At 32.5% G+C, this 11,521-nt stretch overlaps 1 long non-coding RNA gene across 2 annotated transcripts; it reads right to left on the reverse strand.

Annotated features, from left to right (window-relative positions):
- Positions 1–1,762: 1,762 nt before the first annotated feature.
- On the reverse strand, positions 1,763–10,688 carry LOC149794217 (uncharacterized). 2 transcript variants are annotated; one of them, XR_016422979.1, is made up of 2 exons: positions 10,533–10,688; positions 1,763–6,970 (listed from the first exon to the last, which is right to left on the reverse strand). It is a non-coding gene; the product is annotated as an uncharacterized LOC149794217 (long non-coding RNA). The 2 variants fall into 2 exon arrangements; XR_016422978.1 differs by lacking the exon at positions 10,533–10,688 and adding an exon at positions 8,250–8,408.
- Positions 10,689–11,521: the final 833 nt, after the last annotated feature.

Raw genomic sequence — 11,521 nt, forward strand, 5'->3', positions numbered from 1 at the left:
TGCTGATATTTATTGTTTGACGTAAAGGATGTGAATGAGAAAGTCTGTGTTGTGATCAGAATGGCCTCAGTTTTATCATCATTCATCTGCAGCTTGTTACATGTTATCCATGATTTCACATCAGAAATGTACCTCTCTTCTACACCTTGGATGGTAGCATCAACTTCAGCTGGGTGGCTAGATTTGTATATTTGTGTGTCATCAGCGTACAATTGGTGAGACACTGGATGATGACCTATGACACTTGAGAGTGGCTGAGTGTATAGAATGAAGAGAACAGGTCCAAGAACAGACCCCTGTGGAACACCACAACATAGATTAACTGGGCTGGAGTGTATTCCATTTGCGGACACAATTTGTGTACTGTTGACCAAGTAGGACTTGAACCATAGTAAGGCTGTATCATGAATGCCAAATACATGCTGGAGACGGTGAAGTAATATATCATGGTCTATTGTGTCAAATGCTGCAGACAAATCAAAGAGGGTGAGGACTGTGATCTTTCCACTTTCCAATGCAGAGAGAATGTCATTAACTACTTTTAGAAGAGTAGTTTCAGTACTGTGGTTAGGGCAATATGCAGATTTTACATTGCTAAAAAGACTGTTTGAATTCAGATGAGATACAATCTGGGATAAAACCTTTTATAAGATTTTTTATATGAATGGGATATTAGAAACTGGACGGTAGTTCTTTAAATTGTTATGGTCTAGTGTTGGTTTCTTCAGCCAATGCTTTACAATGGCAGTTTTGAAAAATGATGGAAATTCCCTGGATGAGAAAGAGGTATTAATAACACCAGTTAGTGAAGGCATTACTGGATCTAAGCACTCAAGCAGCAGTGATGTTGGAATTGGATCAAGTTCACATGACTTTGGTGCACTCTTCTTCAGGATTGTACGTAAGAAATCCATAGAGACAGGTTCAAATGCTTTTAATGGTTGCCGCAATGTATGCTGCAAAGAGGTTACTGAGATACACAAGCTGGAACAAACTTTAACCAACAACTTGAGCCTAGATATACCTTGTAAACACAATTCTTGACCCTATGACCTCATCCAGAGTGCCAATGACTGAAGGGCAATATGTGATATTTTATTCCAAGCACCAAGTCAAATGGAAAAGTGGTTATGCAAATAAAAGTAAAGACAATGTTAAACCTAATATCTATCAAAATGTGTTCCCATCATAACCCTTGACCCCACTCTGAGGCAGAACCCTGGAAGAGTGTCCATCAAACTATTGTTAGTGTTTTCACAAAAATCTTGTTGAATGCAAACATTTATAGATTTTGTCAATGGTGGCTACTTTTGCTGAGTTACGTGCACGTCTCATTTTTGTTTTGTAAGCATACTTTTTGTTCAGATATATGACCAAATATTAAAATATTTTCTAAAGGTGTAAATAACAGTAGGTGAATTTGCTATGAGCCCTACGTTGAGGATTGCTCATTGGCTAGCATGTTGGAGTTGTAAATGAATGGAGTGAGTTCAATTCCTACAATTGGATCATCCTGGGTTGGCTCTTGGAGTGTTTACTTGTGCTTGGCATTTTATTGAAACTGCCTCTGCACGAAATAACCAAATTATTTTGCTGTGCCAGAAAACTTGAAACAACTAACAAAGGTTTAAAGGACATGACAGCAATGGATTCTAGGAGAGATTACCAGTATGTGTAATGTTCCTATAAAAAGCTGAGTTTGAAGACTAACTTCAATATAAATGCCTATTTAAGAGCAAAAAATGTAAGACTGAAACAAATGTCATGATAAAATGTTTATTTTTTGCAATAATGGTCCACTTTATTGTTGTAGACTTTTATACAGCTTGAAAATTTACATAACTAATAAAATATAACCACAAGACAAGGCATATATTTTAAGCCTCTATGCCAAAAGAATTTAAAATAGATTCCAATAAAAACATGCACGATAATATCGAAGGTATTAATAGTTCACAAATCACAAAACATAAGCAATTCTTGATGATATGACCATTTTGTAGGATCTTTCTACTGCATCTATGATTTCATGTAGCAAATTTACTTCAATTAAAAATGAAGGAATTCCTGTGTGGTCACAAAATAAACTAGCATAAATAACAACAAGGTTTTTCTTTTCTCACTTGAAGGTGACGAATGCTTCACATGGTTATAGTTTGTATGCAAAGTTTCAATTAAAGTTTGCCATTCTCCTTATGAATGGAAAATGTACACAGAATTTATCCTAATTATTTTATTATTATTTTGTAAATCTCACTAAAGTGACCTAATGTCAAATTGGTAGACTGCAGCAATATTGGACGACATGATTATGAATTGTGAAATGGATATTTACTGCATTTTAACAACTTTATTCAAAAAATAAAAATGCACTTGTATTAACATGTAAACATTCACATCAAAAACTTTTTCTGTTGTCTAAACAATACATTTTAACAAAGTCTCTTACAAGATACGATCTACATCATGATATATCTTTGTGACCAAAACACAGGAATGTAAACATGCTACATTTTTTGAATGAAATAGTGTAATGGTAACTTTAATTTTTTTCTAATACTTTGACATTAATAACTCATAGCTGATACTATGTTCTGGATCAATTACAAACTTCCCTTTCATGCCTGATAATGCACAAGTCAATATCTTTATAATACATGCACGCAAATGCAGATATGGAGAAATATATCATCATGGCAATAATTAAATAATACTGACTAGAAATTTGTGCCAAAAAATCATGGATATCATTAATTAAAAAAACACAACTATTTTCTATCAGACAAATTTTGTTAAGAGATGATATGTTCTTTATATTTATCATGTATAATAAAGTTCAACTTCAGAAGATATAGATTACAAAATCCAGAATTTAAGATCAAGCTTTATATCTACAGTAAAACCTATTTTGAAAGACCACTGCTATGAGAGACCACGTCTTGAGATAACAGATTCTCAGTGAAAAGATGTACTGATTATGAAGCATTTGGATCTATTATAAGAGACCACGTCTTGTGATACCAGATTCTCAGTGCAAAGATGTACTAATTATGAAGCATCTGGATCTATTATGAGACAACGTCTTGTGATACCAGATTCTCAGTGCAAAGATGTACTGATTATGAAGCATCTGGATCTATTATAAGAGACCACGTCTTGTGATACCAGATTCTCAGTGCAAAGATGTACTGATTATGAAGCATTTGGATCTATTATAAGAGACCACTTTTTGAGAGACTATACATTTTGGGAAGGTGGGGTGATCTTTCAAGATATATTTTAATATACATGTTCAAGACTAAAAATCATCTTTTGAGACAGGACGGCCAATGAAATTTCAGTTTACAACAGTTTTAAGTTCACCACGAGTACCATAAGTTACAACACTATTACTTTTAAGACAATAACACCTTTAGCATTAAAGTGTATAAGAAAAAAAAACAGCTTCATAAAATATTGTAAAGTGTATGCATAAAATTTACTGTGTACATTTCCTTAACATGCTTTGAAGCAGACCAAATTATTTAGAAGCTATCTACAACAAAATGATTAAACTTGAACACAATTCAAGCTGACTGTATAGGCATAAACAGGTTACCTCAAAACCTGTCAGTCTGAAAATTCTGGTGCTATTTACTGACACACTTGTGAACCCTTTGAAACATAAAAGTAAAGATTGCATTAGAAAATATCTAAGTTTCCATAAAAGACAAGAGTATGCACATCACTGCTATCCATTTCATTACACATCAACCCCTGAACCATGGCGTATATAGCAATCAGAAACTGCCCTCTTACAGTTGAAATAGTTACTGCCATGACAAGTGACATCAACTGACCAATCAAAACACTAAATACATAACCTGCTATTTATTCAGTAAGGTTACTTATATGATGGCAATATGGCATCTCCCAAAAGAAGAATGAGTTAACAGTTTAAATTACAGAAATTTACATGTTATACTATCATTGTCCAAGGATGCCTCATTCATAACTCTTTTCCAAGGTATGTTTCTTTCAGCCGCATCCAATTAGACAATGCTATGGTAGAAACTGTTTCAACTAGTTACTTATGCCAAGGGTCGATGTGGAACAAAGTGCACAGACAACCTGTTGCTAGTAAAGATATAGTAAACCATAAAATCAAGGTCCACATAATTAGCTCACAACTCCATAAAAATGTAAATCAAACAAACTTTGATCTTGTTCTGCCTGCAGATTTAACATTTGTCAATGTTGTGATAAACACAAATGACACAAATTCACCAAAACATGACATTGTACTGGCTAATAAAAATAATCAGAAATTCAAGATAAGACCTTTTCTTCGTTTTATTTCTGAGTCCTGAAACCATTTCTCATATTTTTGGTGTTCATACAGGATGCAAGACAGAATGTCCGAGTGGCACAATTTCCATTTAACACCAGATAGACAACTGGATGAATGTGTATATGAAAGTTTCACAGCAATCCTCCAAGTAGTTCAGGAGGAGCAGCAATAAAAAATCTTGTGCGAACAGACAGATGACATACAACATCCCAGTTTACAAGCTCTTCAAGTACATGACCAGTAGATAGTGGTATAGCAACCACCCAAGCAACTCCCATATCTGCAAGGGACCCGTGATTAAGTTTTGCAGGTGGTCACAGAATTTTTTGCTATACTACTGCCAGTGGAACTAATGGACAAAAATGTATTGTCTCAACTGTGATAAATGTTGAACAATTAAATGAATATTTGACCTTTCAATGTTAGGACTGTTCCAGTAAAACATACATGGGACCCAGGGAAGGCACTTTTAATGTGGGGTATTCACCCATAGATGAATTTTAGAATTTTCTTATCATTTTAATATGAACTCTGTGAAATCAAAGTACCCTGGCATATATTTTTTTTTTAAACTGCTTTCCCTGTGTACCATGTATGTTTAAATGGAACAGCCTTCAAGCTGTTTTGAATCAATTGTTTTGATCAGTTGGGCCTCCTATGATTCAGACACACCTTAAATTATTTTGGAAAAAATCATTGATAAATATAATCTTAGACAAATGTTTTACCTTAAAAATGAGCAAACGACCTTGACCCTTAAAGTTTTTATCTCTAATATTTATACATCTTCTGTTTAGTTCAGTACAGTTGTAAGTGAAGTCTGATGACAATCCAGCAATGCAAACAAGAGACTAAAACAGAATTTTACATGAAGAGACTGTTTAAGAATTAATGAAAATTGCTGTTTAATTTCAATCATTTACCAGCCTTTGTAGAAAAAAATAATGAAATTATTTAACTGGCTTCATAAATTTCATTTACAATGAGCTCAGCTGTAAGACTTTTAAAATCTGACAAAAGGTCACTAGCTTTCAAAATTAACTAAGAACATGTAATATATTAATAATCAAGTGTGACATCACATGAATGTATTACAAAAATACTATCAAATATGCCATACAGGTCTATGCAATGTCATATGGTAATTTATTAAAAAGACATATACAACCATTTGATAGACATACAGAATCCACGTTCTGCTGTTAGGCAGAGGACATATGATGTGTTTTCCTAGTTGATCAATTTAGGGCCACGGGCCTAATAAAAAATAAATATTATTGGGAAAAAATTGAAAGTTGTTGATAAATAAAACAAAGTAAAGAGTATCATTTCATGCAGTTTAATTTGTTTATCACAATTTTTCATCTTTTGAATTGGAACAAGAACACAAAAAGTTCAATGTTATTTGAACATCTCATTCTGCTTGACTGTGGGAATTTACTTGTCAATCTTGGGAAGATACAAAACATTTTTTAAATGGAAATTAGGCCCTGTATTTGTGAAAAGGATCAGCTTGGGAAAACCCATCTTCAGCATTGTTATACATGTACATGCATCTTTTCTTTAGCTCTTGTAGGATTAGTTGCACACGGAATACTATGAAGACTGGCATAATACTGTATAAACTTTGTTATAAGTACAGCTGGAAATGTCACAGACCCAGATCTAGATCTATGCAGTAGAACAGACCATGATCTGCTGGCAGATCATGTGACTGTAGATCTGGGTCTATGTTGCTTGCAACTGAAGTTTGCTTATGAGTATATACAGTAGTTCAAATGGAATGTATTTATTCTAGTGAGACTCTACTTCTATATCTTTAAAACCGTCCATTTACTGTACAACATCAACAAAAGTTCAAAATTCACTATCAGCAGTTCATTACTAAAATACATAAGTAATGATTATGACTATTTTTCTATTCAGAAGGTGAGTGCATTGAATATACAAGGTAAAACATGTCAAAATTTCATACCACTTTTCGTGGGGAACCAATTTTGGTGGAAATTTGTAGGATGCTACAGTAATAAACACAAATTTAATTATCAAAAGCCACAAAATAGCAATATCAATTTATTATCAGCATGAAGTCAGAGTAATAAAAGTAATTCATATTGTGTCTTTAATGCATATATGAAAATCTTAAAAACTATGGTTAGCTACATTATTGAAAATTTTATTTTTGCTTTAAATATTATCAAAGTGAACTAGGGCTAACAAAATGAAAACATTATTCATCAAACATTTCTTTTGTACACACATAAAATTGGCTCAATTCTTGCCTTATAATAATAAATTAATACACAAATTTTTCCTCTCATTCATGTAAAGTACTCAAATGTTATAATACGCAAGATGTTTTTCTCCATGTTATACTGAATTACCTCCCTTGCATTTTTTTAATTATTTGTCACTGGTGATCCACATATCTTCATGTGATGAAAGCTGCCTATCTGGTAGAATGGTGCAAATTTAAATCTCTTTCCTAGATATTTAATACATAGACTAAGTGCTGATATTATTTTTTCTTTGGTTTTCTCTGGTTTTCTTTTTCTTTCTTCTGCTGTTTTAGTTTCTTCTTTTCTTCTTTCTGCTTTGCTTTATCTCGCAAACTTTTCACCAATTTGTAGGTGAAAAAAACTGAAAGAAAAATTGGAGAAGCTTTTATGTTTTTTTTTCTGCAAAAAAGACTGGGTCCAATACATCAGTAACATTTAATACATAAATAAATTACGAATTAATGCACAATTATTAGTACTGATGATGACACTGATTCCTCACCATAAAGTCTCTCAGTACACCATTGAAAAGCGTTTGCGGAGTAGTTTATTGGTTTTCAATGGCATTTTCAAAATTATTATTGGGTATATCATGTGGAAGTGGGAGCCCAGTACTCCCCACAAGGATAAACACAACTGACTCATGCTGGCAGTGAGGGTACATTTCGACATAAAATTAAATTTGTCAAACCTTTTTTTATCATGGTTTCTTAATTTATTTTATCTTTGGAAAGTATTTTTATGCCTTGCTGTGATAGCAGAAGCCAACATTTATTTTTTTCAGGTTATCTGTCTGCATGTCTGTTCAACCAATCCAAATCTAATTTTACACTAAAACCTGAAGCAACTCAGCTATGAAATGTTACACTTTAGGATGGTTATCAGTGGATGACCTTATCAGATTTGCACATTTGTATAACTTTTTACTTGCAACCTGAGGAAGAAAAATGCAGTATTTTTTAAATACATATTTGTATTTATATGTGGAAGAAATGACTGGGTTATCAGTCATTTACAGCTTTTTTCATTGTTTTCTTTCTGTAACTCTCTTTTTGGGGGAACAAAACTACGGGTTGGTATTAATCAGCAAAAATATTTTTTAATAGACAAATGAAATTTAGCACATGTGCTAATATGCATATGCAAATGACCAGATTATACTTTTATAGTAATATTTCATATTTTTAATTTGATCATCATAATACTTTCTAGGTGTGACACCATTTTGAGATCAAAAAATTACAACCAGAGGAGACAGAAAAATCAACAAATAGCTACTTGTACTATGGCATTAAGGGAATTAAATCTTTAAGAGTCTAACTCAATCTGGGATTGCAGAATTGTCATATCGTCTGTAATTTATCACACCCATTATACTTTTTATAACAGTATTACTGTGACCTGTACGTTATAAGCCTCCATCATGTTAATAGGAGTCTTCTATGTAAGTACATTATTGATAGTGGAAATTACTGACCCTGACTATTTGTACAATCATGTAAAAAAAATTACAAGATTTTATGTTGTTTTGCGTCTGACACCATTTCTTAGCACAGGGTAGGCTATACATGGTGTCCAAGCTTTTGGAGAAGTATGATTTAGTGACCATTATCTGAATAACTTATAACTAATAAACTCACCAATAATTGCACCTGGAATTGTAGCAAATATGAGGATAACAATGAGACCAATTGGTCCTGATTTTCCAGGAGGCACCCCAAGTGTCTCAGTCAAGTTACCTTCCCCAGCTGCCAAAAAATCTAACATTTTTGTGTTAGTTTTCTATCAGTCATTCCTGGTAAGAACCTGGTATGCCAACTGTACAAGTTTTCAGCATTTAAATGTAGATGTGGATTTAGGTCCTAGATAACAATTCAACAGCTGGAAATATTCACATGAGCAGTGCATGATAAAAGTTTTAAACAAGGGAACAAGTGGTACAAACAATTTTGAGGAGTACATTCTCCTGTAGGTTTGTATGAATTTATGATAAAACTCATATGAAATGGCCTCATGAAACGTACTATTGGTTCACAGTAAAACCTAAGTATCAAAGGACTAAAGATCAAAGGATGTGTCTGCAGGGCTCTGTTTAACAAGTTTGGTGTAGACATTGATTGTCACAGTGACCAGCTTTCCATCCATAAGTTAGTCTGTCCATCAACAATGTTGTTTCTGCAAGATAACTTTACTGGAAATTTTTGGAATTTTAAAAAACTTTGGTAATGTGTCTATATACTGATCATGTGACCTCACAAGAGTTTTCTTTTTAGCATTAAATATCCTCATTTAAAAGGAGTTATGGTGCTGATTGCCCATCCTCCTAACTTTCCATTAACTAACTCTACCAATGAATAAGTTTAATTTACAGGCTTCCATGGTATCATCAACAAGACTTATGGCCTGTCCTCCTTACATTAATTTCTGCAACATTTATCACTAAGATTTTTAAAATTTGTAAGAAACATGGCATGCTGCTTTATACTGATGAGGCAATGAACCAGTCTATGATTTCCAGCATTCCACATCATCATTTAGAGGGATTATGGGTCATAAAAGCCCATCGTCTACCAACTTTGGTTAAGAATACAAGTTCATCTCTTTAAGGCCATGCCAAGCATAATGTAAGGATTCTTTCAACCATAACTAGAAGATGTAGATAAGCTACATATTCTTTTCAGAGGAAGTCATTCCCAACACAAAAATAATAGAATGAATCAGCATACAGGATAATCTGGGAGTCATCCCAATGATCAGAGAGGTATCATATGTGAGCCATCCTGGGCATTAAGGCCATAACTGGCTGATGATGTAATTGACTAGAAAATTATGCCAAATATGATACTGTGAATGATTTAATTTCAAATTATTGAAAAGAAAAAAAGTGAAATATGAAACTAAAAGAACATGAAATAAAACATACATTTTAAAATTATTTTCATATATTTACCATTTTCAAAAGTTAGTACATGTAACAGTTTCAGATATCCATTTCTAAGGGCATAATTTTTTCCCTCATTATAACATGGTAGTTTGACTTGATAACTCATGACTGCATTTGGTACCAAACCACAGCACTGCTTGAACCACTGTACTGAATCCATGAATTCCAAGAACACAATACATTATGTACTGAACTGCATTATAGTTGGAATGATGGAAAATTTGACTAAAGCATATGTGAGTGTTAGGGTGGGAATAATGGTTTTAAATGGGACACTGCCAATATCAATAATTATAACTATGACAAATTTTGTCAAAATCAATCTTCAATGGACAGTAGTACTGGTCTTGTAACCAGTGATATTAGAAAGTCTGTGCATATCATCTATATGTATATTAAGAATCCATTATTTCGAGTATGAGCAAAATACATGTTTATAAAATTGCAGACCCCATGGTATGATTTTCTTATATTAGAATTCATACATGATCTCTTCCTTAAAATGATAATAAATATTTTACACATTATTATTCCTACTTTTAAGAAAGTAACATTTTTGTATGTGTAAGAGAAAAATATGCATATATGAAATTTTGGGAGCTATGCCATTACCGTGTCATATTCAAATTCATGTTATAATGGAGTGTGTTGTAATGATGTGATGGTGATATATATATATATATATATATATATATATATATATATATATATATATATATATATATATATATATATATATATATATATATATATTTAATCATTTGTAATTTTTGCTTCTACGATTAATGACGCTGCACAGACAAAACTGTAATTTTCAGCCACAAAACTGTAATTTTCAGCCACAGACGGTTCATAGGTAATGTCAGAGATCAACACCGAACTTTGACATATGGTGATCTTTGTGACACAAAGACCGCAAAGTAAACTCTTGTTAACCGGGTTAGTTTAAGATAATTTGGTGAGAACTCAAGCTACTTACTGACTAAAAATCCTATTATTATCCCTGGTATAATAAACACTGTGTTGTCTATGCTCTCTTTCACTGGTCCGGAGCCTATATCAACCATTTTGATCGTTACTGATGCTTTCTACACAAAAACAGATTCCGGTAAATTTGCACCGGAAATTAGTGTCACTTGTGGGATTGTGGGAATATTTGGTAAGATCAAATAATATTATCAGAGAATGAATAATTTGCTGAATGCGGATATTTACCTTTCAAGGGAAAACTGAAGTTATCTTTTCTTTTTGTTGTTGTGATAACACTACTGTGCAGAGCTAAAATGTGGCATTGACGCACACGGGAAGAGTTATTTAAAATAATTTTAAGCCTTCCTCTACCCCCCCCCCCGATTTTTCTACCTAGTCAAGATGATACATAGAAAGAAGAGTTCGAAACTGACAATATATATATATATATATATATATATATATATATATATATATATATATATATATATATATATATATATATATATATATATATATATATATATTCGATTTAATTTATATTTAATTTATATTTGATTTAATTTAGTTGTTTGTAAGTTTTAAATTTTTTGTACATTTACTTGCTATTGTAATGTAACATTATCATATTACATTATTGACTGGAATAGAGTTCAGTTCTGACTGATTTTTTATTTTTATTTTTGACGTTAACAACTTTATAGAGACACTTTATATAATGCTGACCTAGTTCCTGACCTTGATTCAGAAATCAGAGTTGAAGTAAACAACTTTTTTAAATCAAAAAAATCTTTTTCAGAGTAAGTAACTTTTTAAGTGAAATCGAGGCCATGCTTGGAGTACGTGACAAATAATATGTATCAATTAGGTATTTCCAGAGGATTGAACCACATCCGTGCATCTGTTTTGCGTTATAGCTAGATTTATTGTTGATGTTTTGAGAAAGAATAATCATTACATGCCATCACATTGGAGACGTCCAGGTGTTTTATGTTGTAG

Source organism: Sinohyriopsis cumingii, chromosome 8 (genome assembly GCF_028554795.1).
Source record: "Sinohyriopsis cumingii isolate HCF-2022 chromosome 8, ASM2855479v2, whole genome shotgun sequence".
Classification (NCBI taxonomy): Eukaryota; Metazoa; Mollusca; class Bivalvia; order Unionida; family Unionidae; genus Sinohyriopsis; species Sinohyriopsis cumingii.